This window comes from Talpa occidentalis, unplaced genomic scaffold (assembly GCF_014898055.3).
Source record: "Talpa occidentalis isolate TD23 unplaced genomic scaffold, MPIMG_talOcc4v2.1 talOcc4.6, whole genome shotgun sequence".
Lineage (NCBI taxonomy): Eukaryota > Metazoa > Chordata > Mammalia > Eulipotyphla > Talpidae > Talpa > Talpa occidentalis.
In genome coordinates this window covers 134,300,653-134,327,888 of record NW_023604972.1, presented here as the reverse complement: position 1 = coordinate 134,327,888, position 27,236 = coordinate 134,300,653, and the positions used below count along the sequence as shown (strand labels likewise).

The 27,236-nt window shown below is 41.4% G+C and overlaps 1 long non-coding RNA gene across 2 annotated transcripts; it reads left to right on the top strand.

Annotated features, from left to right (window-relative positions):
- The first annotated feature begins 20,050 nt into the window (after positions 1–20,050).
- Positions 20,051–25,409, top strand: LOC119260789 (uncharacterized). 2 transcript variants are annotated; one of them, XR_008549142.1, is made up of 3 exons: positions 20,051–20,140; positions 22,074–22,215; positions 25,120–25,409. It is a non-coding gene; the product is annotated as an uncharacterized LOC119260789 (long non-coding RNA). The 2 variants fall into 2 exon arrangements; XR_005128816.2 differs by lacking the exon at positions 25,120–25,409 and adding an exon at positions 24,645–25,029.
- Positions 25,410–27,236: the final 1,827 nt, after the last annotated feature.

Genomic DNA, 27,236 nt, shown 5'->3' with positions numbered 1-27,236 from the left:
CTTCTGACCGCCATAACAGGGAGTAAACTCATGTCCTTTTAGATAGTAAATTTGGAGTGATTGTTACAGGCGTAACAGAAAACTAACACAGAACCTCACCAGGATCATCTAGATGGCTCTTACAAATTGCTGGTTTCCAAAGGTGAGTTATATGCTTGTAGAGAAGTTGCATAAGAGCTGAAGCAAGTGCTTCATATTCATTGTGCATACCAGTTATTTTAAATATTTATAATCTAATTTTGATGCTATGAGAGCCGCACCAAGACCATCCTAATTATCAGATATACTTTGCAGATCTGAGCACATTATATATACTATTTGGGAATGGTTTAGTGTTGAGAGGAGGTAGTTTTCCAGAGCAATCGCTGCTTGGCATTCAGATGAACAATACCAGGCATCGACTGGAGGTGTTTCATTTGATTAGGTCAAACCAAGGTCAGTCTCTCCTGCACCTGCCACTCCCCATGATGGACCCACCATAAGCCATTCACTCAATGAGTGTGGCACCTGCTTCTTCACAGGCACAGTTTTAGGAGCTATGATACAAGATCCCTGTCCCCCTGGAAAACACATTCCTTGGAAGTAAACACTCAGTGAAGGAAGCAGAAAAATAACAAAGTAATATTTGCAGGCAGAGGATTACATATTGGTTTCCTTGGAGTTGCCAGAACAAAGTAACATAGCCAGGTGGTTTTGACAACAGGTATTGATTGTCTCCAAGGTCTGCAGTCTTAAAGTCTGAAATTAAGGTACTGGCAGGTCTGGTTCCTTCTGAGGATTGTGGAAAATAATCTATTCCAGACCCTCTTCCCTAATTTTTGGTAGTTCAGGTGTCCCTTGGCTTATAGATGACATTCTCCCTGTGTCTTCACATCACTTTCCCTCTGCACGCTTTTTACACAGACACAGTCATGGTGCATTGGGACCCAGGCTAATGAATCCATCTTTACTTGCTCATCTTCCAAGACTTTTTTCCAAATAAGACTACCTGAAGCACTGGAGATTGAAATTTCAGTATCTTTGAGAGTCTGGGAGAGAGACACACAATTCAACCCACAACAAGGAGGCTAGAAGGCCCTGGAATCATCTAATGGGAAGCAGAGAGCTGGAATCCCTGGGAATTTCTTCAGCCAGCCCTTCTGATGTTACATTGGAAGAGCAATGGTTCTGTGCACCAGTTCTGGCTGTTTGACCCAGACCATCCTTCACTACTGTAGGGTAAATGGTTTCCAGGCTTTTCTGCCCTTCCAGCTTTAGGATTGTCCTGCCTGATGGGGCACCTGCAGTTGTTACATTGTTGCAAACTGTCTTATTTACTTCTGTGGACCATGGGAGTGTTGAGATAATTCGCCAAGGGAAACAGAAGCAGGAGAAGAAGCAGGAGAGAGAAGGGGAGAAAGAAAGCCAGAAGAGAGAGAGAAGCCCAGAGAGAAGACTTGCTGGGTCTTGAAGGCCTACAGGCCTCCTGGCCCCCCGGCACCCCTGCCTGCCACGTGCCTGTTTGCCACACTACCTGTAAAACTCAATAAAAGCCTGAGAAAGCCATCGAGGGCTCCGGGACTCTCCTTTACCCGTCTGCGGGATCATAGATAACCTGCTCTGTGCCTATCCTGGCACTACAACTACTCGTTCACGTCTCCCCAGGTTTAGGTTCTCTCAAGTTTTCAGAATCTATCCTTCAAACTATGAGGGGGACTCATCTTGACTCTATTTCAGCATCACCCTGGATCGCATAATCACTTCCCTGCGCATCCCCATGGAGACAAGTCTTGTGCCCCTGGTCATTAGGATCTCGATGAACTTGGTCTTGATTTACACTGCGGTTGGCTGAAATTATTTTTTCTTCAATGATTTACAACATTGAATGTCTCATCTGAAGGACAGTGGACTATATAATACTCTATTGCTGTATGAGGTGCTTCCTCACGGATATTTCACACTTAGTCTCCGCGACAACTGTATGAAACATTAGTATCCTCATTTAATGAAGATAATTAGCCTCAAAGATATAACCACCTGTGCCTGAGGTCACACAGCTTCTTGGTAGCAGGTGTGGGATTCAAACACAAGTTGGTGCCATTTTGCTGCTAAAACATGACACAGGATCATCTGTCCCTTAAAATTATTTCATGACGATGATGGCTGAGAATATTCAAGAACGTTATCCTGCTACTCACTAGATTAAATTTCACCAAAATGATCCCTTCCTGGCACATCACCCTTCCTTTAGGTGAATTAAAAAATCAGGGAGAACTACAAGGACTGTACCTGAGGGGAGAAATAAAATACTGTCCAAAAATTAACAACGATGTAAGAAAATAAATTTAATAAATAAAAAAGCAGAAAAATTGCCTCTTCCAGCTCTTTCTTCAGCTCCCCCCTGACTCAGAGCAGATAAATCTTTCCTTCCCCGGCAAAGTCATTTGATAAACAGACCCATGTTTGCTGTCACAAAAGAACTTTCTTCTAACTCAATTCAATTTACTACCCTTTATGCTTTTCTTATTTAGAATTTAAAAAAAATGCATCCAATGAGGTTTTCAAATAGCAGGTCATCATTCCCACATTGGTGGGGGAGCTGCTTTAAATGTACCCTTGAGCAAGCCTGAAGCCGCCATGGTCCCTCCAAAGGCTAGCCAGTCCGTAGGTGGTTATTAATTGAGGAAGAATATTATCTGTGGGCAGCAAATGAGGACGTAAAGGCCCCCTTGTCGTGACAGCGCTGCCCCGTGTTTGCCAGCACCATGACCTTTGTTGGATCTTGCTAGGAGGCGAGGCAGTGCAAGGGCTTCAGGCAACAGGAAGGGAATTCTTAGCATGAATAGGTCAAAGACAGCACCGCCTCATAATGAAATCTCAGAGAGGAGCACTTAATTCCAATGCTGGAAACTTTGAAAAGGTTAATAGCAGGGAAAATCCATGGCCAGCAGACAGGCAAGCTCACACCTGCTGAGAGTGTGTGCTTATCTTAGCAGAGAAGAAAGCTCTGTCTGTCAGACCACAGTGTGAAAACCAGGAATCAAATCCCTGGAATGACTCCTGCTTCTTCGTTTCCTTGATTATCGCCCAAGCTGAATATATTCTTTGACTAGGTTGGCTTCTCAGTGCTCATTATGATAAAATTACATGACTTCTGCTGTGAGAATTATATTGGTTTCTCCATCATTTTTTTTTTCCATTCCCTGCCTTGTCATGCTCCTAAAACTTTAGACAAGAATTTCTGACAAAGGGCTAAGTGGAAAGTTTAACAAATAGCAGATCTGCCTGTCAGAACACATACTCACAGATAACCACACTGGAAAATTTTCAAAAATGGCTTCTAGGTTTCCCTTGAGAGGTACTCAAGGGTAAGTGATGGTAAGTGATGACAGGAAATGCAATCTTGTCAACTAATCAGGAAGGAAATTTGATGGTGAGCCAAGCCATGGCTTGCAAAGCCCTCCCCAGAAAATGGAAAGTTATCATGATATTTAGAACTTAGATCTCCAAAGTCATCCAGTTAAGCTGAGCCTTTAGAGAATGAAACTCAAGAGCAGTTTTGAAGTGAAGGTGTTCAACAGCCCTAAGCAGATTACAAAGACCTCATGTGATGTCCTCCGATTCCCCTCCCAATCCAATGCCCAAACTAGAGAAGACCATGGCTATTGCTCCCCTCATTGTACAGATTACAACAGTGAGGCTTGGAAAGCGAACACAGTTTGCTCCCCCTTCAGTTAGTACCTGACACATCTGGGACTCTGGTTCTCTGTCTAGGCTACACTGTAACGCAACAATTAAAATTATTTGTCTTAGCAAAAGAGCTCTCCCACCTTCCCACATCACCTGCTGTCTCAGTTATCATTTAAAAAGGTTGATGCTGGGCCTTCCCTGGTGGTGCAAGGGGTTAAGCTTCAGCATTATGAAGTAGTCTGCAGCTACTGCAGTAGGAGTTCAATCCCCCGGCCAGGGAGCTACCCACAAGGCGTAGCAGACCTCTCCTGTCTCACCTGCTGCTCCCCTCAGCAGTGGATTTCAGTACATCTGCCTGTTCTACTCCCCACTCTGTCTCTGGGGAATCCTCTCACCCACTGTACCTTTGGCCTGTACCCCAGCTCTTGTATGTAAAAATAAATAAATCTTTTTAAAAAAGAAAAGGTTGATGCAGAAGTCGACACCTCTGGCCAGACCAGCTAGTAAAAGTGTTGCCTTGATCTGCAAATGCATCACGGTCTGCCTTTTCAAATTCCTGTGGTTCGGTGCTATCTAAGATCCTGGCCAGCACTCACTGGTCAAACTTCTACCTCAGGGTTGGATATCTAAGCACCTCAAATTTAACATGCACCATCCAAGGGATTCCCTCCTATACCACCACTCACAAAACTGGTGAATTTAGATGCTGTGAAGAAATTGTTGGCGGAACTTCCCAGCACTGGCCAAAGGCAGCCCATTCCAGGAGGCTCTCTCTGTGGTCTCGGTTTTTGCAGCTCATAGCACAGATGCCATTCTGTACCCCCCAGACCTCAGGGCATATTTATGCATGTTCCTGGAATATGGGAGGGCAGGGACTATGCATTTCTTGCTTGACAGCATGCCATATTTATTAGCTGAAACTGATCTGAAATTCACATAGCTTTTAGATCTGGACATCTTTTTAAATAAACTTTTTATTTCAGAATGATTTTAGATTTAGAGATAAAGTGCAAAAGTCACACAGCATGTCCTGGTTTGCTTCACAGTCACCCTATTACCTTACATTAATATCTTACATGAATATTACATGAATATGGTACATTTGTCACATCGAGGAACAACAGCGATTACTATTAACCAAATTCCATACTTTTTTCAGATTTCGTTGGTTTTCACCTGAGGTCCCTTCTCTGTAAATGTCACAGGAAACCTTGTCTTATCTCTTTAGGCTCCTGTTGACTGTGAGGTTCACTCAGATTTTCCTTGTTTTTGACCATCTCAACAGCTTTAGGGAGCTTTAGGTATTTTGTAGAATATGCCTCAATTTGGATTTGCCTGATATTTTTCTCACGGCTAGACTTTGCTCATGGGTTTGGGGTGGGAAACCAATGAAGTAAAGAGTCACACTTACCACACGATATGAAGGGTACATCCTCTCAATGTGATTTATCATCTTTAATTCCTGGCTCATCGTGCTCAGCTAGTGATGTCACGTTTCACCGAAAAGTCATTTTTTTTCTCCTTTTCCATCCGCACTCTTTGTAAGTGTGAGTAGCCCACATTTAGGGGAGGGGAGTTGCACTCTCTCCTGGAGGGCAGAGGAGCTACATGAATTATTGTGAGTTCTGAACAGATGAATCTCTCCTCTCCCCCTTGTTTAATAATTCAGTTACTTGTTTATGTCAGAATGGACTCCCAGACACTTTATACTTTGAGTTATAGTCCAATACTTCTCTTATTTATTTTCTAGCTCAAATTGTTCCCTTTTTGGCTACTAAGAGTTCTTTGTGTTGTAAAAAAAAAAAAGGAAGTCTTTTATTCATAAAAGAATAGAAATATTTAGGAATGCAAGGTGGTTTTTACAACTTGAGGAAATAACAGGCCATGCAATTTACACGCTTAGGACCCGATTTTAAAGAACAAAACCACTTGACTTTATGGTTTTTTTTCCTGTTTTTCCCCCTCCTTTTCCTATTCTAATAGTTGTGAAAATATATACCGCTCACTCATCTTCATATTGTGCCTAACTAATCCCCACATCCAGCTTGGCAAGATAATAAAGTGTTTTTTATAATGAAGGATTTTTATCTCTATTTTACAGATGAAAAACTAAGACAGAACAGCTAAATGGCCTGCCCCAAGGCTTTGCATGCCACACTAGGGAAATCAAATCTGTAATTCATCATGCCCAGGCCTCCTGCAGGGAGCTGGGTCACCACTGCCACCCTCCCTTCCCAATTACAGTGGGCTTTGCAATCAACACGGGGGTTATCCTGCCCTTTGCAAAGGCTGGAGCTCTCCAGCAAAGGTTAGCCTGCTTTGCAGTTTCTCTGGTATGTTTTCCCTTTTCCTGTGTGGAGAACTCAGCAGAACAGGAAAATTTCAGCAGCTTCTCAGGACCACATGGAGTTCTCAATTCCCATCTCCCCCAAGAAGCTTCACAAACAAGCTCTTTGTTTTTGCCGGATCCCACAAGGCCTTTATTCAACATCCAGTTGCCTGTTAGGTTTAGCTCTCCTTTCAAAACAAACAGGACTCCTGTTCTGAAAAGCTAAGCCCCACTAAACCACTGCCCAACGCTGAGGGGAGATGAGGTTTTGAGCTTCCAGTGCTGCGTGTATTACATATGGATCAAAAAGGTGGACAAGAAGGAAGAATGCACGTAAGTGGTAAAACAAAAAGGCCTTGGGTTCTACACAGGGCTCGGCCAATGATTAGCTTTGTGACTCTGGCCACCCCATCACTACCTCTGGACCTCAGTAACCCCACCTGTAAAATAAAAAGGCTATGGGCAGCAGAGTTTTGAAAGCCTTGGAAAGCTTTCCTGAGACAACTTCATCTACATACATGATTGAAATAAATCTAACGGGAACTAACTCTCCATACATATGTTTGCTCTGACACCTTATATTCTATTCCATATATATTTTTAATGTAGTAAGATTGAAACCAGTAAAGTTGGTGTCCTGACTAGCAAATGGATCATGGTCTGCAGTTTTATAATTGCTGGGGTTGGAGGATATCCACGATGCTGTCCAGCACTTGCTGGTCAAACTTCTAAATCAGGCTTGGAGGGGTGCTTAGTCTCAGAGCCACTGGAACACCCCATAACCCAGCCCAGCTGCCCTGGATTTTCTCTGGACGTCACATTAGATGTCTGAGCTGGAGCAAGGAGCTCAATTTACTGAGTGTCCCTGTGAGGTCATCTCTAAAAATGCTTGTTATTAAGAACATATTAGGTAATGTAAATAGCAAAACTTTGACATTTTATGCAAAATATATGACATTACTCTCATTATAAAATACTAGGGGGCAAATCCTTCCCTAAAATGAAGCATTTTCCACAGGAACAAGGGGAACTATGCAAACTCGGCTGACAGTCATGGAGAATCAGGTAAATCTTGGGGGCTCCTCTCTTAGCCTGCATTCGTGTAAAGACTAACTGGCCCAATGACTCTGTTGGGAGCTGCTATAGATTATGTGGGTGCTGAGAGTCACACTCTTAGATAGTCTTCAAATATGTATGAGAAGTTGCTGCAAATTGCAGTAATATTTAGTTTTATGATATAAGTGTCTTATACCTTATCAAATAAAGAACTGTGGACTAAAGTGAAGTGTCTCTTTCAAGTCCCTTTACCTTACTGGAAATCTCTCACACATGCCCTCGTCCCTTCCTCTTGCCCCCACCCCTAGATCTACCCACACAGGACCCATCAATCCATTTCCAGACTCTTCAGCTTTCCAGAAATGTTTTCTAGCAAGAGACCAGGCTGGTCCACCCAAGGTGATCAGGCTAGGTGTCTTTAAATAGTCTCCCACAGGACGGAGGATTTTTCACTCTCGAAGCCGAACAGATTTCAGGGCAAATACCATGACATTAGAAGAAACTCCTCCCTTCTCAGAATCATTACTTTGGAAAACTTATAATCGGAAGTTCTTTATCTCTTTGGAATGAATGTAAATATTTTTTTAAAGCTAAAAAGACTTCCAAGTTTACATTCTAGCTATGTCCTGAGACTTGCCTGAGAAGGAGCCCCCCCATATCTGCATGGCTGCTGGCAGCACGTGTCTTCCTGTGACCTTCCAGAGTGAGGGCTCAGTTTCCTGCTGATGTTGACCAGAAGCCTCTCTCAATTCCTTTGCCACAAGGTCTTCTCCTAAGGGCTGCCCCCCAAATGGCAGCTAGCTCCTTCAACATTAGTGGGATAGAGTTCTGAGCAAGACAGAGGTTACAAGCGTCTATAAAATAATCACATGTCCCTAATCAATCATGTGTATTGTCACCTTTGCTGTGTTCTGGCGAGAAGTGTGTTCCAGGTCCCTCCACGCACAAGAGCGTGGGTACCAGGAGGTGGGGCCACAGAACCCCCATAGAGTCTGTCTCCCATGGTGCATACAGTTATTCCTTGAGTGTTAGTGTCCTGCACACATGAGACATTTAGTCCCCGAATACCAAATGTCTTAGTGCCCCCCCTCCAGCCAGTGAGATAAACTAAACTGTTCCAGGCTTTTCCAAATGCATGTGATTTCATGCAAGAATGGCTTTGGGCTGAGAAACATGATATCATATTTCTGCTTATCAAATTAACCACAAAATTGCTAAATTTCTACTCATTTTGTGTTCAATAGCTGCAACCAATAACTAACAAGAAAATAGGTCTTCATCTTTTCAGCTCACAAGCAATAAATCATAATCAGACACTATAACCAACCCACCCAGCCTTGAGGTACATTAAGCAAAGTTTAATTGGAAGGGAGACCTTTAAATAAAAGTCACCCTAAAATATATATTGCTTATTTCATCATGAAAAAAGTTTCATGTAAAGGAAACATAAAAGATAGTGGATTCAAAGAAATTTTAATTCATAATATATCCACAAACCTAGACCCGTCATTTGTCTGCTAAAACACCTCTGTGAACTTCTACTCAATTCTTTTGAAACTATTCACTTCCTCCAGTGGAACAATTGATAGAGCACAGGTTTAAATTCTCCAGAGGACAAACTTAATTTAATGTCTTTGCACACTCTCCTTACAATTGTGGATACAAGAAAGATAATGGTGTCATTTTCCATTCTCATTACACTCCAAGATTGTTCTGACAATGAATTTATATGATGCCTTTTAGAGCTCTCCTCAAAGATACAATCAAAGAAAGGAAAATGCATCAAGAATTTAGAGCATTTATTGTTGTCTTTCATCCTTCGTGATGAAACAAATTAAAAATAGAAAGAGACTCCAAGTTAGATCTATTCTTGTTACCTTGTGATTCTTCTGGGGCTAGCTTACTAATTACAAAAGCCACCTTTCTTTGTTGAGATCTATGTCTGCACATAAAAGAAAAAAGTAGACAGGATCTCATGACTATTTCTAAAAGAGAGTTGACATATGAAAGTACTTCATAGAAATCTGGAGGAAATCAAGGACCATCTTCATTCCAGAAACTCATAGAATCTCCGACCTGATAATTCAACATTAAACAAAACGTCTTTTTCCAGAATAAGATGATAATAAAAGATTGAGACAACTAACTCCGTTCTTAAGGATGCGATCTTTAATGGACATTTCTCAAACTTGAACATGATGCAAATCACTCTGAAATCTTGCTAAGATGTAGGTTTGTATTCAATAATCAGGGAGGGACTTGAGATTCTGTATTTCTAACAGATTCCCAGATGATACTGATGCTCTCAATCAAGGCTGGGATAAAAGTGGGGTAAGTAAGGCACTTGCTTCCAGCACAAAATTTACTGAGGTCCAGAAACTTAGTAATGAAAATCCACATTTTTAAAATTAATTTTATTTATTTGCTCCCTTACATCATTGTTAATTTTTTAACAGTCTTTGATTTCTCCCCTCAGGTGTAATCATAGTTCTCCCACCACCACAGCACCCATGATCCATCACCAAGGTTCCTCGTGCTCGTCCCTCACCTGTCTTAACTCTTCTCCCTCCTCTCTCCTGCTGGATGCCTCAGATCGATGGTCAGCTTGCAAGTTCTCCCTTTTTCCTGACCCTTTGTTCAGTTTCTCTATATTCCAGAATCATTAAATGCAATGCTTTAAAAATTCAAAATGAATACAAAAATATGCATGATTAAAATAGATTCAAAAATTTTAGTATTAGTAATGATTTCTTTTTCATTTTGAGGGAAAAAACTGACAATGGACAATAATTGACAATAATTGAATAATTGTCTATTTGAACACACACAACTTAATGATTTGATTTACATCTCCCCTCTCCTGCAGCATCTGCAGAAGATGGCCAGCTGGTCAGTGGCACTGACATCACAGAAAGCTTTGCAGAAATGCAATATCCCTCCTGCTCCCACACATCTGAACCAGAGTCTGCATTTCAACAGGACCCACAGATGACTTTTATGCTTAACGAAACCTGAGAAGCATGACTTTATGAAATTCTAATCTCTCACGCGATACTGTGGGCCCTTCTTCCACCACCCCTGCGTGTGACTTGTCTGTAGAGCTCGGCCTTTATTTTGGCGTGGTTTCTGTGTGTCTTGGGTAAAGAAGAAAGCAAACATGTATTTCCTTCAGTAGCCTTATGTATTTTATACTCCTTATTGTATTTCTGAGCTAACAATGATAGATAGCCTCCAGAAAAAATTCTATTCTGTGGAAAAGGAGTAAAAATAAGCAAGCTTCAGGCCATAGGAATGTCTGACATCTGCCCAGCACCAGCTGCTGTCTTGTAGCAAGATGGACAACTTTTTAAGATGTATGTCAGGACTGACTGCATTCACCTTGAAACATCAGTCCCTTTGGGTTGTAATTTCTACTACCTCACCAGTGGGGTCTTTTGAAAGGGACCAACCAGTAAAGGGGAAAGAGAAAAGGGCCGAGGCCAGGGATCCTTCCAACAGAAGCAAAGAGGAGGTTCTCCTCTGGATGTAAATCTGAAGTCTCATGGCCAAAAATATCATTTATCTCCACCAGTCCCCAGAATGAAATGCTTACATTTTTTAAGTAAAAAACCAATAATCTGCCACTCCCTCCAGAAGAGCATGTCTCAGTAGAAACGTTTAAAATCAAAATGCCTTTGAAATTCCTTTCACCAGTAGGGAACTGGAGTTCTAAAGAATTAAGCACCTGAAAAATCATGGAATTACAGGCTTTAGTGTTGAAGGATTCTTAGATAGTCACCTGCACATGATTATTTACAATCCGGGCATCTCCTAAAACAAAATCTCGGTGTGTCATAATGGAGGTGGCTATTTTTAGACTTCATTAAGTGTGTTCAAACAGAGACATATTACACTCACTCTTCAATTTATAGTCAGAGGATTAGACACAATGACACAATGAAAAGGAAGGGACAGGAACTAAGAACTAAAATTGGATGAGGCTATGTTGGGGGGCGGGGTGCACATCCCATCCATTTCTCCCAATAGTGAAGTAACTTATAAATATCGATGAAAAATTAATTTTAGGGTATACAATGGGCCCCCCAAAACCACAATTCAAGTAGACCACAAATTTTAGAAAACCTCACTATTTGCCTGATATAAACTGGTTCATAAAACTTAATATCAGAATGTAAGAACATGTTAACTGGTTTATAGTAACATATATTTACAGGAACATAAAACCAATCATCTTCCATTTCGACAGCTGTCTAACAGGAAGGGTTAACTGGCAGGAGCCTCAGCTGAAAACCGTGATTTTTCTGCTGACGGTTCAGGCGTTGGCACTGCCATCTGTAACTCCACATTTTAGACCTAGGAAGTCCATTTTCCCCTCCAGTGTTCGTTCCTTTATTGCAGTATATATGCCACTCCGTTTGCTTTGTCTGATATTTGCTTTGACTGTTATCCACTCATTTCTGCCCTCTGCTTCCTATTTCTTTTGTCGTTGTCTTAGTTGGCACTTGCTGCAGGAGTCGCAGCGACTGCCCAAGAGTCCAAAATCTTCTGTTTATCCAGAGAAAAAGTCAAGAGAAAAGCAATGAGACTGAGCTCACAGACACCCCGGCGTGGCCCCGTCTCAATGCTGAGCCTCCAGCCACCACAAGCTCATCCATTGGACCCTCGGTTGTTGTCCCTTGTGGGATCAGTGACCTGTGGGGCCAGACACAGAAGTAGCTTTTAGGGAGCTACTGAGTGTCTTGGCATTTTAATTGGGTGGTAGATGAACTCTGCAAGAGGCAGAGCACTGCTGGGTGTTTTAACTGTCCCATTTCTTTTGCCAAACTGCAGTGGATTTGGCCCTGCTCTGTGTGTGTGTGTGTGTGTGTGTGTACTATATGCATGTGGGTGTGTATAAATCTAGAGTGAATTCTCAGACTTCCCATGAATTCTATCACCTGGTTATCTTGTTAAATTCCAGATTCTAATTTCAATGTTCGACTATGGGGCCTGAGACTGCATTTCTAGTAAGCTCTCAGGAGAGGCCGATACGGCTGGTGCAGGGACCACACTGAGTGACTGGGTGATGTTCCTCCCTCAATATCTGTAGGCTTGTTCTTATAATAGAGACATTCCCTTGATGCCTAAGTCACGAAATAGTTCCCAAGTGAACATCATCACTGTTTGTCCAATAAGTTATCTATTTTTTATATTATTTTTAGCAAGGTAATGTTGGCTGACAATACTGCATATGCACCACTTTGAATGTGTGTTATCACACCACACCCACCACCAAGGCACATAGTCCATTGGGTCTCCTCCCCAGTCTTTCTGCAGGCATCATGCCTGTAGGTAATACATGTCTTCTTGTTCTGTTTTGTTTTTTTGATTTTTGTTTTTAGGCATCTAGGCTAACTAGGAAGGACCTAGCCAGATAGTAAGCAGAAAATACTTGTAAAATAAGAAGGGAGGGATTTGTCATAAATGTTTCTATCATGTAGAGAAGGGTCTTCAGAGAAAAGGGGTGGAGAACTTGAGAGCAGGAGTGATTGACGGGAAAGTCCTCCAGCAGACCCTGGGGCTCCAATTATAGAGGGATTGGCTTTGGATTGAAAAGGCTTCCATCTTTTTCAAGAAATCAGAGCAGGGAGGAGTGTTAAGCAGAGAGACATGTGATTTTCATGGTGGGGGTCCGACCAGCAATATGCCCTGCAATGGTTTGGGGTTTTTTTCAGTAGATTAGAGGCACGGTTATATGCAAATAGTAAAGAGCAGGAGCTGTAAGTGTTTTAGGATCAGCTCGGACAGTTGCAAGAAACCAATGTAATTAAGGAGAAACTCCTTGATGAGTAATTATAATAAATGGAAACAACAATGTCTTTGATTATTGTGCTTTGGAGCACTCACATTTATTCTTGAAAAATCATTTCTTCTCTTCCTTTGTAATAAAAAAAGGAACATTAGTAAAATTGCAGTGCTCTGTTGGTTTTAAAAAGTGAATTATAGCTCTGCCACTTCTCAGGTATTTTCAGCCAATTTCTGCTATTTATTTGGGAAGAGAAAAATCAAAAACAGGCCATATTTTCCACTACACAATCAGGAAAGCAAAATCAAGGGCTAATAAACATTTCTGTCCCACAATCAGTGCTCAGCTCTGTCATTTCTTACTGGTAGTAAATGTCACTGCCCCCTTTCCTGCTCCTCAACCCTTTCCCTTCCCTGTTTGTTACACAACAAGTGCAGATGTGCTGCTTTTCTGCACTAGAGCCCAGGGGTCCTCCACGAGTCTCAGGAACTGGGGACACACAGGCTGTTCTGCAAATATCTGGGAGACACACCCCATGGACAGGAGCTCAGAGACAAAGAAGCAAGGAGAGGGATGCCACCTGTCTCAGCAGACAGTCCTAGGAGAGACTGAAGGTAATAAAAATATGACTGATAACATGTCAGAGCGAGAAGCCTGCGTGGAAGTCCCTGTCACAGCCCCACCCTCCCCCCGGGAATGACGCTGATGTCACTAACAGCACAGGGGTACCTTCTGCTGTTGCCTTGAGACCTGGCTGAGCTTGACAGCAATTCTACACATCTCCAGACAATTTAGACCAGCATGATCAAGCATCAGAGTCAAGCATTTAGGTGTACACAGTGCATGCTCTGTACAACTGCACAGCTATTTACCTGGGTTGTGGCTCAGCCCAATCTTAAGTGAAGTCACTACAAGCAACCTGGCCACAGGGCAATCTTGAGTGTTATTCCATACAGACAGACAGAACCTTTTTGTACTATAACTCTTTCCATTTTACACAACATGAAAGAAGTCCTTGGATGATTCTGGAAAAAGGCTAGAAGCTCCTTGCATTAGGTCTGCTATGATACAGTTCAGAAGCTCCTTCAAGTAACTTGAACTCTTCATAGCTCAGTCTTTTCTTGAAGGGGAATTTAAAGTAGATCTATGATTTGCTGAGGTCCAGACACATTCAAAAGTCTCATGAGTATAGACACCACACCTGCTGCACAAACTGATGTATAGACAGGGCGATTTCAGGTACTTCCCAAGTGTCTGCGGCCCACTTACTGCCCTCTGGTGGGTTGAATTGTGCCCCCTAAAGGTATAATACTTGGTCATGTCTGAACAACATGAATGTCACCTTGCCTGGAAACAGGGTGCCTCAAGACTTAATCAAGTTAACATGAAGTTAAAGTGTGAAGGGAGAAGGGAATTTCTTAAATCCAGTATGTTGGGGTCTTTTTAAGAAGAGACAAAAAGACACACACAGGGAGAACACCATGTGGTGATGGAGGCAGAGGCTAGAGTGACACAGCCACAGCCAAGAAATGCCAACTCTCTCCAGAAAGCACTGGAAGCTGAAAGAGAATAGAAATAATCTTCCCTAACACCTCCAAAAAGCCTGGCAGACACCTTATCTCCAGCCTCTAGAAATATGCTTGTGTTGTTTTAAGTCACTCAGGTTGTGGTATTTTGTTACAGCAGCTCCAGAAACTAATACAGACCCCATGCTAAGAAATCTCAGGCAAAGTGACTATAAATTCTGTCTCTCACACTCACACACTCCATCAGCAAATCCTCGTGGCTTCACCTGCCAATTATATCTGCCAAGTATCTCCCACTCTGGTCCCAACCACCGTCAATCACCTCTTGCTTGGATACCCCATTTCTCTACCATAGTCAGTACAAAGCTTATGCTAATAAAGGACACGTTCTCCTTTTCCTGCCCATCGCTTTTTTTCTTAACTGCTACAAATCAGTGCAGACACGCTTCCCCTGTTCTTGGCTCTTATATTTCTTTCTTCTCAACCAAGCCAAGTGAGGCCTATGACACACCCCCAACCAGAGTCCAGTTAAGGAGATTTTCCAGGGTAACTCCAAGATCTACCTGATTTTACCTGCAATGTCCCGGCCAGTGTCAAGGCTTCCAGGAGGTTACACTGATGCTGCTTCTACAAACTGTTTTTAAATCAAGTTTTGCTGGAAGGCAGCCACGTATGTTCATTTATGCGCTGTCTGTGAGGCCTTCGTGCTTCAACAGCAGACTTGAAAAGTTGTGACAAATTGTTTGCTCCTACTCTATAGTATCTGGGACCTGGATTTCTCTGTCCAAGACTCAGAGTCCCGCTCCTGGAAGGAAAAGAATCCCTTCAAGGCCGGATTGCACCTCAGGTATGTACTTCAGCGGTCAAAGACTGGGGATTTGCTAGTCTGTGGATTATTCTTAATTTTGTCTCTTGGTCCATTAAGTTGCAAGCACTTGCCATCTGGCCCTCTGCAGAAGAAGAGAGGCAACACTGTCTTCATCTGGCTTCCACACTCCTCACCAGTCCTGTCTGACACCCTTTCCACATTGCTCACCCCACTCTGGCCACACCAGGCTTTCTTCACTTGCTCAAAGCTCATTCCTGATTCAGGGCCATGGCAAATGCTGTCTTTGCTCTGCTAACATCCTCAAATCCTAAGGGGCTCAGTTTAAATGTCATTTCCTCAAAGAAATTTCCAGCAACCAACGCTGTCCCTGCCAGCTACATCTGGTTCACTTCTTTTAATTGCTTTTCAAATTCTTCATTGTCCTTCCGTGCAAGTAAGAAAATTCAAGGTGTTTTTAAAATTAATATTGTTTAATTTCTGGCTCACCCCTTGGGCCATCCACTCCCTGGCAGTGTGACTTGCCTCTATATTGTTCACAGGCATGTTCTCAGGGTACATAATTAGAAATTCTTTGTGTGTGCGTAGCATAGCTATCATCATCATGATTGAAAATCTGTTGCATGAATGTTGGGGAAGCTCTGGCTAAGATCTCAAAAGTGACCCTTGTCAGAGCAAATAGCAGGAATCTGTCAGCAGAGCACCTTGTCAGGGAGACCCTTGCAAAGGCCAAGTGTTTGTCTCGTGCCTGTGGAGGAATAAGAGAGATTTCCACTTCCCTTTACCTCATGACTACTCAAGACACAGGGTGAAAGAAAGAATACATTTAAATCACATATCTCCAGGCTGCATTTAATTTCACTGCTGACATTTCCAAGGACTGGGAGACTATCTAGCAAGTTCAGATGAGTTGCTATAAGGACCACTGTTTTCAACAAAACAAGAAATTAAATTGAAGATTAGTTAAAAACATCTTTTCCTAGGCTTTCTGCCTAGTGATTGAATTCAGAATAGGTACTTTAGAGCAGGAAGGAGAACAAATTCCCACATTTCTATTGATAAAAATCAAGATGTAATTTTTAATTTAAATAATAATCAAGTACAAAATTTATTCGTCACTCATATCTACTAAAGAGAAGAGGGATAATGTTTTCCTTAGGACTTCAAAGTTAACATTTCCTGTGATCAAATTAATTAGCATTTATGTATTTTATCTATGAAAATTTATTTTCACACGTCTATAGGTACAGTCAAATACTGATATAAATCATGAGTATATGATTCCACTTGAGCATATTAGTCAATTGGAGTCAGGCATTTATAGATGCTATTAGATTCTTCCTTTGATATTTGTCTTTTAGTATATTATGATGTAGGTTAATTATTTCCAACTGAAGATTAAGTGGAGGTTCCTCAAATGTATATTTAAATAGATATTGAGATATGCAGCTTCCCTTGCATGAGCGCTAAGTCTGAGAGGCACTCTGGAGTTGTAGGTTCTGCTGAAAACTCAGTGTTGTGTTATATTAAATGACACTGGATAGTCTTTCTTCTCGAGTCCTAAGGGAGGAAAATTTCCCTTAGTTTCTAGGCCACAATTAAATGGTAGTTTGTAATCTGCATATGTGATATGCAGTTTCATCTACTTTGGAAATGCTTGCCTGATTCTCTTAATAAAAACCAAAGTTCGGGGCCTCCCTGGTGGCACAAGGGGTTAAGCAGAGCACTATGAAACGATCCACAGCCACTGCAGCACAAATTCAATCCCTGGGCAGAGAGCTGCCCACATGGCGCAGCAGACCTCTCCTGTCTTGCCCCTCTGCTCCCCTCAACAGTGTATTTTAGTCAGTCTGCCTGTTCTGCTCCCCACTCTGTCTCTGGTGAATCCCCTCACCCCTGTACCTCTGGCCTGTACCCCAGTTCTTGTATGCATAAAGAAACAAATCTTTTTAAAAAATAGAAACCAAAGCTGAAGATTTCCATCCAATTGATTTGGCACATACTGCATATAGTCTTTGTTTTATTTGGTTTTTATTTAGAAGCCAAAATGATCAGAGGACACAGGAAAAATAATCAATTGTGGAAGAATTTGAGCTGAAAATATGTGACCTCCTAGAGCTACGTCTTTCTTAGTTGTTCTCACAGATTTCTCACCATAGGCGAGTTTGTAGCCCAGATGTTCTTTTACTCAAAATTCTGTTTCAAGAATCTCAGAGGAACTTTCCACCCAATTATCCCAAACACTTAGATGGTAATAAAGATAGCAAGGAAGTGTTCATTAGTATAGTTTCATGAAGTAATTCTACAGACTGTAATGAAGAAGAAAATTTCTTGCATTTCCCAGCCTTTGCTGAGAAAACATCCCGCTCACAGACAGCGCTGGGCGGAGAGGATTATTGTGAATCTGCTTCTCAAAATTCTGATCCGTTCAAGATGAGCAAAGGAACCAAAAGAATAAAATAATATAGTAGATGGACTGAAGAGCTGAAGGCTGAAGTTAGAAAGGGATCCTTGTTAAATACACGTCTGGCCTAGTTTTCTGGTACTGCATAACAATTATTACACACACAGAGACACGAAATAACACCCGTTTAGTAGCTTGCCATTCTACAGAAAATACGGTCTAGTGTGGTTTCTGATCAGGGCTAGCCATTCCCGGGAAAATTGTTGGGGGGTGGGGGAGGGCTAGCATCTACACCCAAGCTCCTTCTTGTGGGCAGATTTCCAGTATCATTGGTTGAAGAACTGAGGTTCCCTAGTCCTTGCTGGCTGTTAGCTGGGGCCACTCAGAGATACTCCACCCCATATGACACCCAGTCCTACCCATCCAGGTAACAATTGTGCCATGTAACAAACTAGGCAAGGGAGGAAAACCTATTGAATTTACAATCCTGAGGATTAAGAAAGGTATATACACATTAGGAAGAAGAATTTGGGGAACCCTGTAAGAATTTGACTATCACAACACTCAGTGGGACCCCAGTAGAGAAACAGAAGTTCCGTGCACACATACGTATACACACAAGGTACAACCCTTTTTCCCTTTTGACTTTTTACATTTCATTTCTGAATCTCAAAAAGTAATCTTCATACTAGAAATGGTTTTGCAGCACAGGATTTGTAGCTGAGTACTACAATGATTCCATAAATAAAAATAAGATATATCAGAGGGCAGAAGAGCTTCGTGGACATGAGATCTCAAAGGATAATTTCATTTCTAAGGCTACCATCACTCTTCCTTCAACCAAAAATTTCCTTCCCACCTAAATAATTTCCTTACAAGGATTATAGTAGCTGGGCAGTCAGCTACAAGTATGCGCAAGTGAATATTTGGGAGAGTAAGGATATAGTCAAAATATTCAAATATTCAGAAACTGTCATCCTGATTTTTTTTTCAAGAGAATAAATATTTTCTGAGTCATAAAAAATATTCTCTTATGGAGAATGATTATGTATTCTCTAAAGAGAATCCAATATTTCACCAAAACACAAACTTTTGACAGAGAGAACATTAAAGGAAAGTGCTTTTAAAATTATGGGTATCATTAACAAATTTAGACAGATTAGATATATGTGTGTGTATATTATATGATATATATTATAATGTATATAGACGCTAAGATCAACTAATATTCTAAGGATATTCTTGTCCATTTACAGTTATGTTTTTCTAAGAAATATATACACATATATATCAGACAGAAGAAATAATAGTTACTTTATTTCAACAGTGCAATCTAGCTTCCATTCAACATACAATGTCAAACACATTTTATTAATTTTCATTTTGGGACTAGACTACACCCAACACACTTTCAATGTTTAAAGATAGCTTTGTAGTTGAGACGGATTGAGGTCAGTTTGTTTGGTTTTTAACAGTGATCCAGTATAAGGCCACCGCTAAAACATCCAAACATTATAATATAAAATATAGCCCTGTAAACTTATTTATCAATAAAATCAATCAAAACACTCTGTATATAAAACGGTTTACAGATTTTTTGTTATAGTCACTCAGATTCCCTGGGGAAGCAGGGGAGGGAGAGGAGTGGAATCAAGGAATCAGCATACATAAACATCAAATCCAGAAAGAATATATTTATAGGAGGAGGGAAAGATTGATTAAAAGCAGAGAAATAGTATATAAATCAATTCAAGATATGAGGATTGGCTGCAGGTTTGTTTTGCTTTCAGTGTGAACTTTAAAACAAGAGTTTGTCTCAGTTGCCATGGAAAATCAGCTTTTCTGTGCTGACATTTGTTTGCAATCTATTTGTTTTTCTGATTAACATTCTCTCTGCTAATATAAGGAAAGTCTAGAAAATTAACTTTTGGGCCCTAAGACAGAACTATTATTAAAAGTCTCTATATTGACTAGGATGAATTATTCTGTTATTCTTCTCCAGGAATAAAACCTATCCCAATCAATTGACTGCCAACTCTCCTTTCTGTTGTGGTTATCTACCGCTGCGTAGAAGTCAGCCCAAAACTTAGTTGTGTAAGGATTTGGCAGTTTTTGCTAAACTCATATATTCTGTGAATCAGAAATCCAGACAGCATATGGTAGTGATGACCTGTCTCTGTTCCATGATGTCTGGGGACTCCCCTGGGAAGACTCCATCATACAGGGGAGTTGATCAGTTGCACGTTTCTAAGCTCACACATCTGGCTCTTAGGTGAGAAAGACCCTGAAGACCATCTACACTTAGCCTCTCCACATGGCTTAGGTGATTTTTAGAGGAGAGTTCTCGGGGTAGTAGGTTTCTACCATGGCAGCACAGAGTTCAAAGAGAGACCATCCCAGCAAACAAGGCAAAGGCTTTACAGCTTTTATGACCTCACCTCAGAACTGCTTGACAGCATGTCGCCATGCTCCATGCTCCATCCTTCCGGATAGTACAAGACACCACATTCAAGGGAAGGGACATATGTCCAAATTTCATTGGCGGGTGAGGAATTTTTGTTTAATCATGGTTTAAAGCCAACACACAGCTTGTCACTTTTCTGTCCCTATTGATTTTCCACTGTCATGATTATGAAAATAGGGCCAAAGTATGGCAGACTTCCATTTTACTAGCAGGAACGGAGAAGTTCCCAGAAGTCTATCTAGGGGTTGAACCCACATCATGTATGAGCCTGCTTTAGCGGAGTCACTGATCGCGTTGGCTGGAAACAGTGAACAGTCATGCTGATTTTTAAACAACTAACATCAAAATAAGTCAGTCTCTGATAACAAATGAGAGAGTGACAGGAACATAGTAGGGGGATTAAAAATGACTATTATCTACAAGAAAAATGACTCATTAAATATTTGAGGAAGTAAGATCTCAACATCCACATAGCCTCAGCTGTATCTGGAATTCTTTTCAGAATGACCTTGAATCAAATGACATCTAATTCTCTGTGGCACCCGGCCTGCCTCTTCTGAATTTCCAGAGCACGTGCATGGCTATGAAATTAATAGAAAGTGAACTGGGTTTATGCCAAGATGCATCTCCCATCTTCTTCCATTTATTATGTGACATGGTCATGTCATTTGCTGCTCTCGGACTCCATAATCTTATCTCTAATATGAAGTAGGTGAACCTTGAAAACCTATGAATTCCCTTCTAATACTGAAAATTTTTATTCAAGTATTTTTTCTCTCTTTTATTGAATGGTATAACTTAATAGATGGAAACCTGGTAAATTGAAATCATATTTTCAAATGGATTCAGCAGTAGAAAGAGTGGTGGAGGATTCCAAGCTACCCCTCAACCCAGCTGCTTAATACGATATTTCATCCATATTGTGAGTGTCAGGTTGGTTTGGGTTCTTTCCTTTAGGGTAAAGAGTAAATGGGTATTAGTGCACTAAACTGGGAACCTAGCCATGATATCCAAGATGTGTCTTTGAGTGAATGTGCTCCAAGAAAACCTCTGGAAACATGAAAAATGGATTTGACTTCTCAAAGCCTGGCCATATTAATGTCAGAATCAGAAATCAAGTAAAATTGCATTTTTTTCTTGAAACAAGCAGCAGATGCTTGCTAATCAGCTGAAGAGAAAATCTCTGTGGCATCTTATTGGGAGATGAATCCAAAGAAAGAAACTTTTTATTCTCCAATAACTGCCCTCCACCTCCTGGTAAGGCTGCTCCTCGCCGTCAACTTGAATCACATACATATACCTGAGGCAGCACGAGCCCTGTCCCCCAACTTCACTGCAGATTGCCACAGACCAACTGCTTGTACTTCCTTGCACATCATTCAGGCAGTCCAGCTGCTGCCACCTCTCTTTAGAATCTAAGATATCACTTAGGAATCAAGACTGTGACTTGAAATTTTGGGGTCTGAAGAAGTTAGTGGTGGTTGATGAAATGACATTAAGATTGAAATAAAAACCTCGATGTATCGCCATAGAACATCTAACATAGTATCAGACAGGGGTGCCAAATGCTGCCAGATTAGAAACACAAAACCCTCTTACGAGCCACAAAACCAGTAAAGAGAATGTGGTAACCACGGCAAAGATCCACTCCCAGAGGCAACCCCCGTTCTATTCATTATCTGAAATGAGTGAGGCTTGACTGTCAAAGGTGAGTTTATTTCTCAGGAAGCAGCGTGGTGAGGCATGGGGTGGGGGGCACTGTGTACCCTGAACTCTACCACATCCCCAGAATTCCCAGGGATCTAGAAGGCACTCGACATACTTTTGTTAGGTCAGGTGAATTTATCAGGAAATTAATCAGTGTAATGTATACTGAGAAGGGACACAGCGGTCCTGGATTCTAACTCTAATCTGGTTACTAACTTGAGGTATGCCAAGGGCTCTGCGGCTTTCTGCCCATGTGTCTATAAGATCATAAAGGTGGAGCAGGATCTCCCAACAACATCTTTTTTAGGGCTACCTCATCTGTGACTGCTGTGCTCTAAGGTTCTGGTGGAAATTTGAGCAAAACCAACGTGCTGAAAACAACCCTTCATTCAAACTCTCACATTTCACAAAATTTCAGGCAACCTAAACTGAGTCGCCCAGGAGGAAAGGTAAGTCTCACTCCCCACTTGGCTGCCAGCTAGGTAAATTCAACTACCTGTCATTTTAGAAGAAAACATCAACGTCCACTTTGCTATATTCAAAGGAAAACTTTGGGGTGTATTTCTGGTAGTCCTTAAAACTCCACACAGTTGCAATCATTTGCCAGCACCCTGAAAGCCCCTGGAAGAAATCATTGGACTATTCAGTAAAAATCACAGTCTGTTCTAGGCAGCCGCACCCCTAATGGTGCCCACTTCCCTGCAAAATAGTGCTTGGCTCACCATTTCTGTTTGGTGAATGCCTTTACCGCAACACAAATATCTAAAGTATTGCATGACTCGTAGTGTAGAATCACCCTATCAATCTTGGACCTGTGTCTCTTACAGCAATTTCTCCTAAGATTTTAAATGAAAGTGATATGAAAACCACAGGTGCACCCTCAGTGGGTGGGCCCTGTCTATTAGAGCACAGGTGATCTAGATACTATTTCTGTCCACCAAAGCCAATACTGCCCTCATGTATGGGTTGGGGGGGCATTGGTTTGTGCTACCAGCAGGGTGCTTCCCAGTCCCCCTATTGCACCGAGGTCACCGTAGGAGTTGCCCTTATCTGTGGAATACAGACCCAAGAACTAGTCTTGGGCAAGAGCGTTCAGGAAGCATTTTGTCTTCTCTATCCTCTCTTCGCCTCCAAGCCAGATGGGAATGCACAGAACTCTGAGACTATAGAGGGTCACTGGGCCAAGGATGAGATAAATCTGAGTCCCTTCATCATGGCTAGGAGACAAACTGTACAGGAGCATCTACACTGGTCTCTTACACAATGAGACAGCGACGCCTAGTACGCTGAGTCCCTGACATCTTAGGGTTTATTTGTTACAGCAGCTGGTGTTACCCTCACTAATAGATTTTCTAAAAAATGAACAGAGCTGTTTCATCTCATTTTCCTTAACAGTGATGTTGAGACAACAAATTTTGCTGTCAAGTATTATGAGAGTAAATGAGATAACACGTACAAGCCAGCAGCCCGAAGCCTGACATGCTGCAGGTGCTTGGTATAGACAGTCACACCACCTGTGTCCCTAACTTCCCCACGTTACTTCCCACTCACATCTGGTTTTAATAGTAATCCTTGAAAAGTGATTATAATTAGTTTTACCAAATAATAATAGTGTTTAAATGCTGTGATTCATGGGAAAATATTAATGGAATATAATAGGCCATCCCTCACTTACTCCACACACACATGAAACATGCCTTCTCAGGTTATGGTGTTTGCAATTGTCCTAGGTTTGAAGTAAAAGCAAGAGTGGAAGGATTGCAAGATAATAACTTTCTGACTATGGGTTTTGTCTCATTATTGTCACGTCAAGATATATCCTCCAAGGACTCCCTAGGCAAACACACAAACACGTGCGGAAAAACACAGGCGAAATAAAATCACATAGCACCAGGACACCCTCAGATTGCTTCTTTCTCCTTGGCCTTGATTGCTATAACTGCATCCATCTGTCTCAGAAGTTTCAATGAAGATCCTGAATTCTGTGAGAAAATCGTTAAAATACAAATTCTCGAGCTGTTTGGGGGGGGATTATATGCCCAAAGGAGTACTACAGAATTTGAAACTTAATCTAATTGTAAATTCTCTTGCTACACATCACCATTAGGGTTTGCAGAATTCAGTTATTTAATGATTTTGAAACCAGACAGTACAATCCTGAGGTTAGCGGTAAAGCTGAGCATTGTCTTGCTAGTCCTTCCTGCATTTACTCCACATCTCACGGTCAGCTGACCCCTGCAAAGCTGACACATCCCTTCTAGATGAGTGGCTTTAGCAGCTGTTGTGGGTCAAACCCCCAAAACATGTGATCAGTCATCTGTCAAGCTGAAAAGAGAGCACAGTATAGAAATCACACCTGGTGCTGAGGCTTACAAGGTATTTTAACTTTTATAATTATGTACCATTTCCAGCTTGGCTATAGAATGTATTTAATAATGTCAAACATCAAGCGAAAAAAAATTTCTGCTGCGATACCATTACTATTAGCCATTTTTGATTTTTCCTCAAGGTGCTTATTTTGTTCACATTTCCAAAAACAGGGTATATGCCACTTTTATACTGTGACATATACTTTAAAGTCACAATTAGGTGCTCTCCCAAAATCACCTTAGCAGATAATTGACAATTATTGGAAGAGCAAGGAATTGACTTTCCAAGTCACTCTGTGCCACCAACAGAACTAGACTGAGAAAGCTCGTGCTGTGTGCTTGAGGGTTTTCCTTTTTTTGAAAAGCTCTGCAATAAAAATGTTGTATCTTCAGGTCTGGCATCATGCTGGGTGAGGCAAATTTCTCAGGCCTTTCTCCCCATGAAAAACCACCAGATACCATCCCCTGCAGATTCACCTAAAAAATACATGTTTATATTCTCTTCCCAGACATCTTCAAAATAATTGTATACCAAAGAAAACTTTCCAGCACAATTCTGCTTGTTTTCACGATCTGCACTGATAAGCAAAAGAAAAGGAGGATCCCAACAGCAATAAGTGCCCAGAGAAGGAGAAAATCCTCTCTGTGCAGAAATCTCAAAATACAGGAGGTGGTATCTCAAAAGCAACAGCGTGAACTCCTGAGAATAGAAACTTAGGAACTTTCTGGGTCATACAAAAATCTAATAATATCTAGAGCTGGATTGGCTGAAAACCACTAAAAAATCTGCGAAAGAAAGCAGCATTAAGATCAAATATTAAGTGGTTACCCTGGACAAGATTAATGAAATGATTGCCAGGAATCACTTAAGTACAAAGAATAAAAAAAAAGAGAGAGAACTTACATGTGTTAGTTTCTTGTGTCTACAGTAACAAAGTACCACAAACTGGGAGGTTATAACAACAGACATTTGTTGTCTCACAGTTCTGGACAGCCACAAGCGTGAAATCAATGAGTTGGCAGAGTTTGTTCCTCCCGAGAACTGTGAGAGAGAGAACGTGGTCCAAGCTTCTCCCCCGACTTCAGAAATCCTCAAGCATCCCAGGGTTTGTAGATGCCATTCCCCCTGTGTCCTCACACGGGCTACCCCTACATATCTGTCGCTGTGCCCAAACTCCTTCTTTTTATGAGAACACAGTCATATTGGATTACAACTACTGTGAGGAATTGGTCTCATCTTGATTATCTGCAAGCCATATTTCCAAATAAAACCATCCCAGGCCGGGCAGGTTCACAGTTGATTTGGGTAGACAGAAAAAGAATCTTGAAGCCTTAGTATATCTGACATGCCTTTAATGCTGAAGCAGGGGACCAGATACACAGGCAGACAAGCAGGTAGGGAGGCAGGCAGGCTGCAGCCAAGACACCTAGCCCCCTTATCTCCAGCTTCATGGCCCAAGTGTCCATGTCTATAGGTGCAGATGCCCCACACTCATGCTTCTAAGTACTTTTTGCGATAACTTGGTATCACATGTGGGTAATGAAATCTGGGAGGAAAACAGAACTGCAGGTGGTAGCCACAGAGGCTGGATGTGGGAGGTGAAAAAGAGTCTTGAGTTACCCCATGTTCCTCACAGGTTACGTTCATCAGTACTGGGGGTTAGTTGTCCTAATCCCTTCGAGTTTCAGAAACAATAAAAAAAGTGGAAATGAATTACATACCCTGGCATTTTAATACCTGTTTTAATATTACATCACAAAACAAGCACATTATCTATATCAGGTATAGAAAAATCAAAACCAACCACAGGCCCCCAAAGGAATTTTCAGAACAACAACTAAAACCATTTCTGCTCTTTTTACTTATTCATTTCACCACCTACAGCACACGTATGTTGATGAGCTACTAATTCAGAAAAGCACAGTATAACCTATCATGAAATGTGTTCCTCTTTTAGGTTGCAAGCTGAATTTAGATTTTTTTTCCCTAGTCAAATCGGCAGCAGTTTCTATATTCAGCTTTTACAAATTCAAGGTCTATGCGCTGTCTTTATCTTAACATCTATTTTACTAACTCAAACAAGTGAATTGTCAAAGGGTTTTGCTTCTAATCATGGATCTGGATGAGCAGCATTATTCTAAAAATGGCTTTGGCTTTAGACACACAATATCGAAGTGAGATGGTCATTTTCTTGCTGCTCAAGAGTCTTAAACCACATCTATTAATAATCCCTTAATTCATGGAGCAGCAGAATCCCACATTAAAGCTTGAGCCAGAACTGGAACACCAGGGCTTGGAAAAGTCTTGAGATCTTTCCTCTGCATGACCCCAGAACACATTTTTTCAGCTGAAACAATGAATTACAGCTGCTTACTTTGTCTGCCCTGCTAAAATCTAGAACTTACTACATCTTTCCTAGTTTGTGTCACTAGCACCTGTCAAACCCAAGACAGGTGGTACTTCATGGTTTGCTATTCCAATGGCAATTTTTTAAGGACATCTCTGTATGAACTTGTATCTCTCAGAGTTGCAACCATCTTGCCTTATTTATAAGCTGTAAATGATCAGAGAAAAAACACAAATAATTTCTTCTTGAAGTGTCTGACAGTGAAGATATTGCTTTTCTGCAGGTTTGGTTATCGCTGCTATGACAGTCGTGCATGCACACGTATACATTTTGTGCACATATACCCCAAACAAGAACTAAAAGAATGGGGTGGGAGAGAAGGGACAGAGAGGCGGGTAAAATTCTGACAGTCAAGCGAGATTCCTGAGCTGGTGGGTACCTCTGATTCAACCTCCTATCCTTGAGGGGCGTGTAGGCAGCACCCATGAATAGGATGGGACATCACGTCCATGATTAGGTTATATTATATTGCAAAGCAGAAAGAATTTTTGCAGCTGTAATAAAGGTTCCTACTCAGTTAACTTTGTCATGCATGCTTAATGATCGGGATGTGTGCAAAAAAAAAGGAAATTGATTAAAAAAAAAAAAGAAAGAAAATGGCATGTGTGTCCTCAGGTGATTCTGTCACTGGGCTAACCCCAACCTAAGCGTATGGCCTGAACACCCAGGGCGTAGAGACCACCATCACCTGTG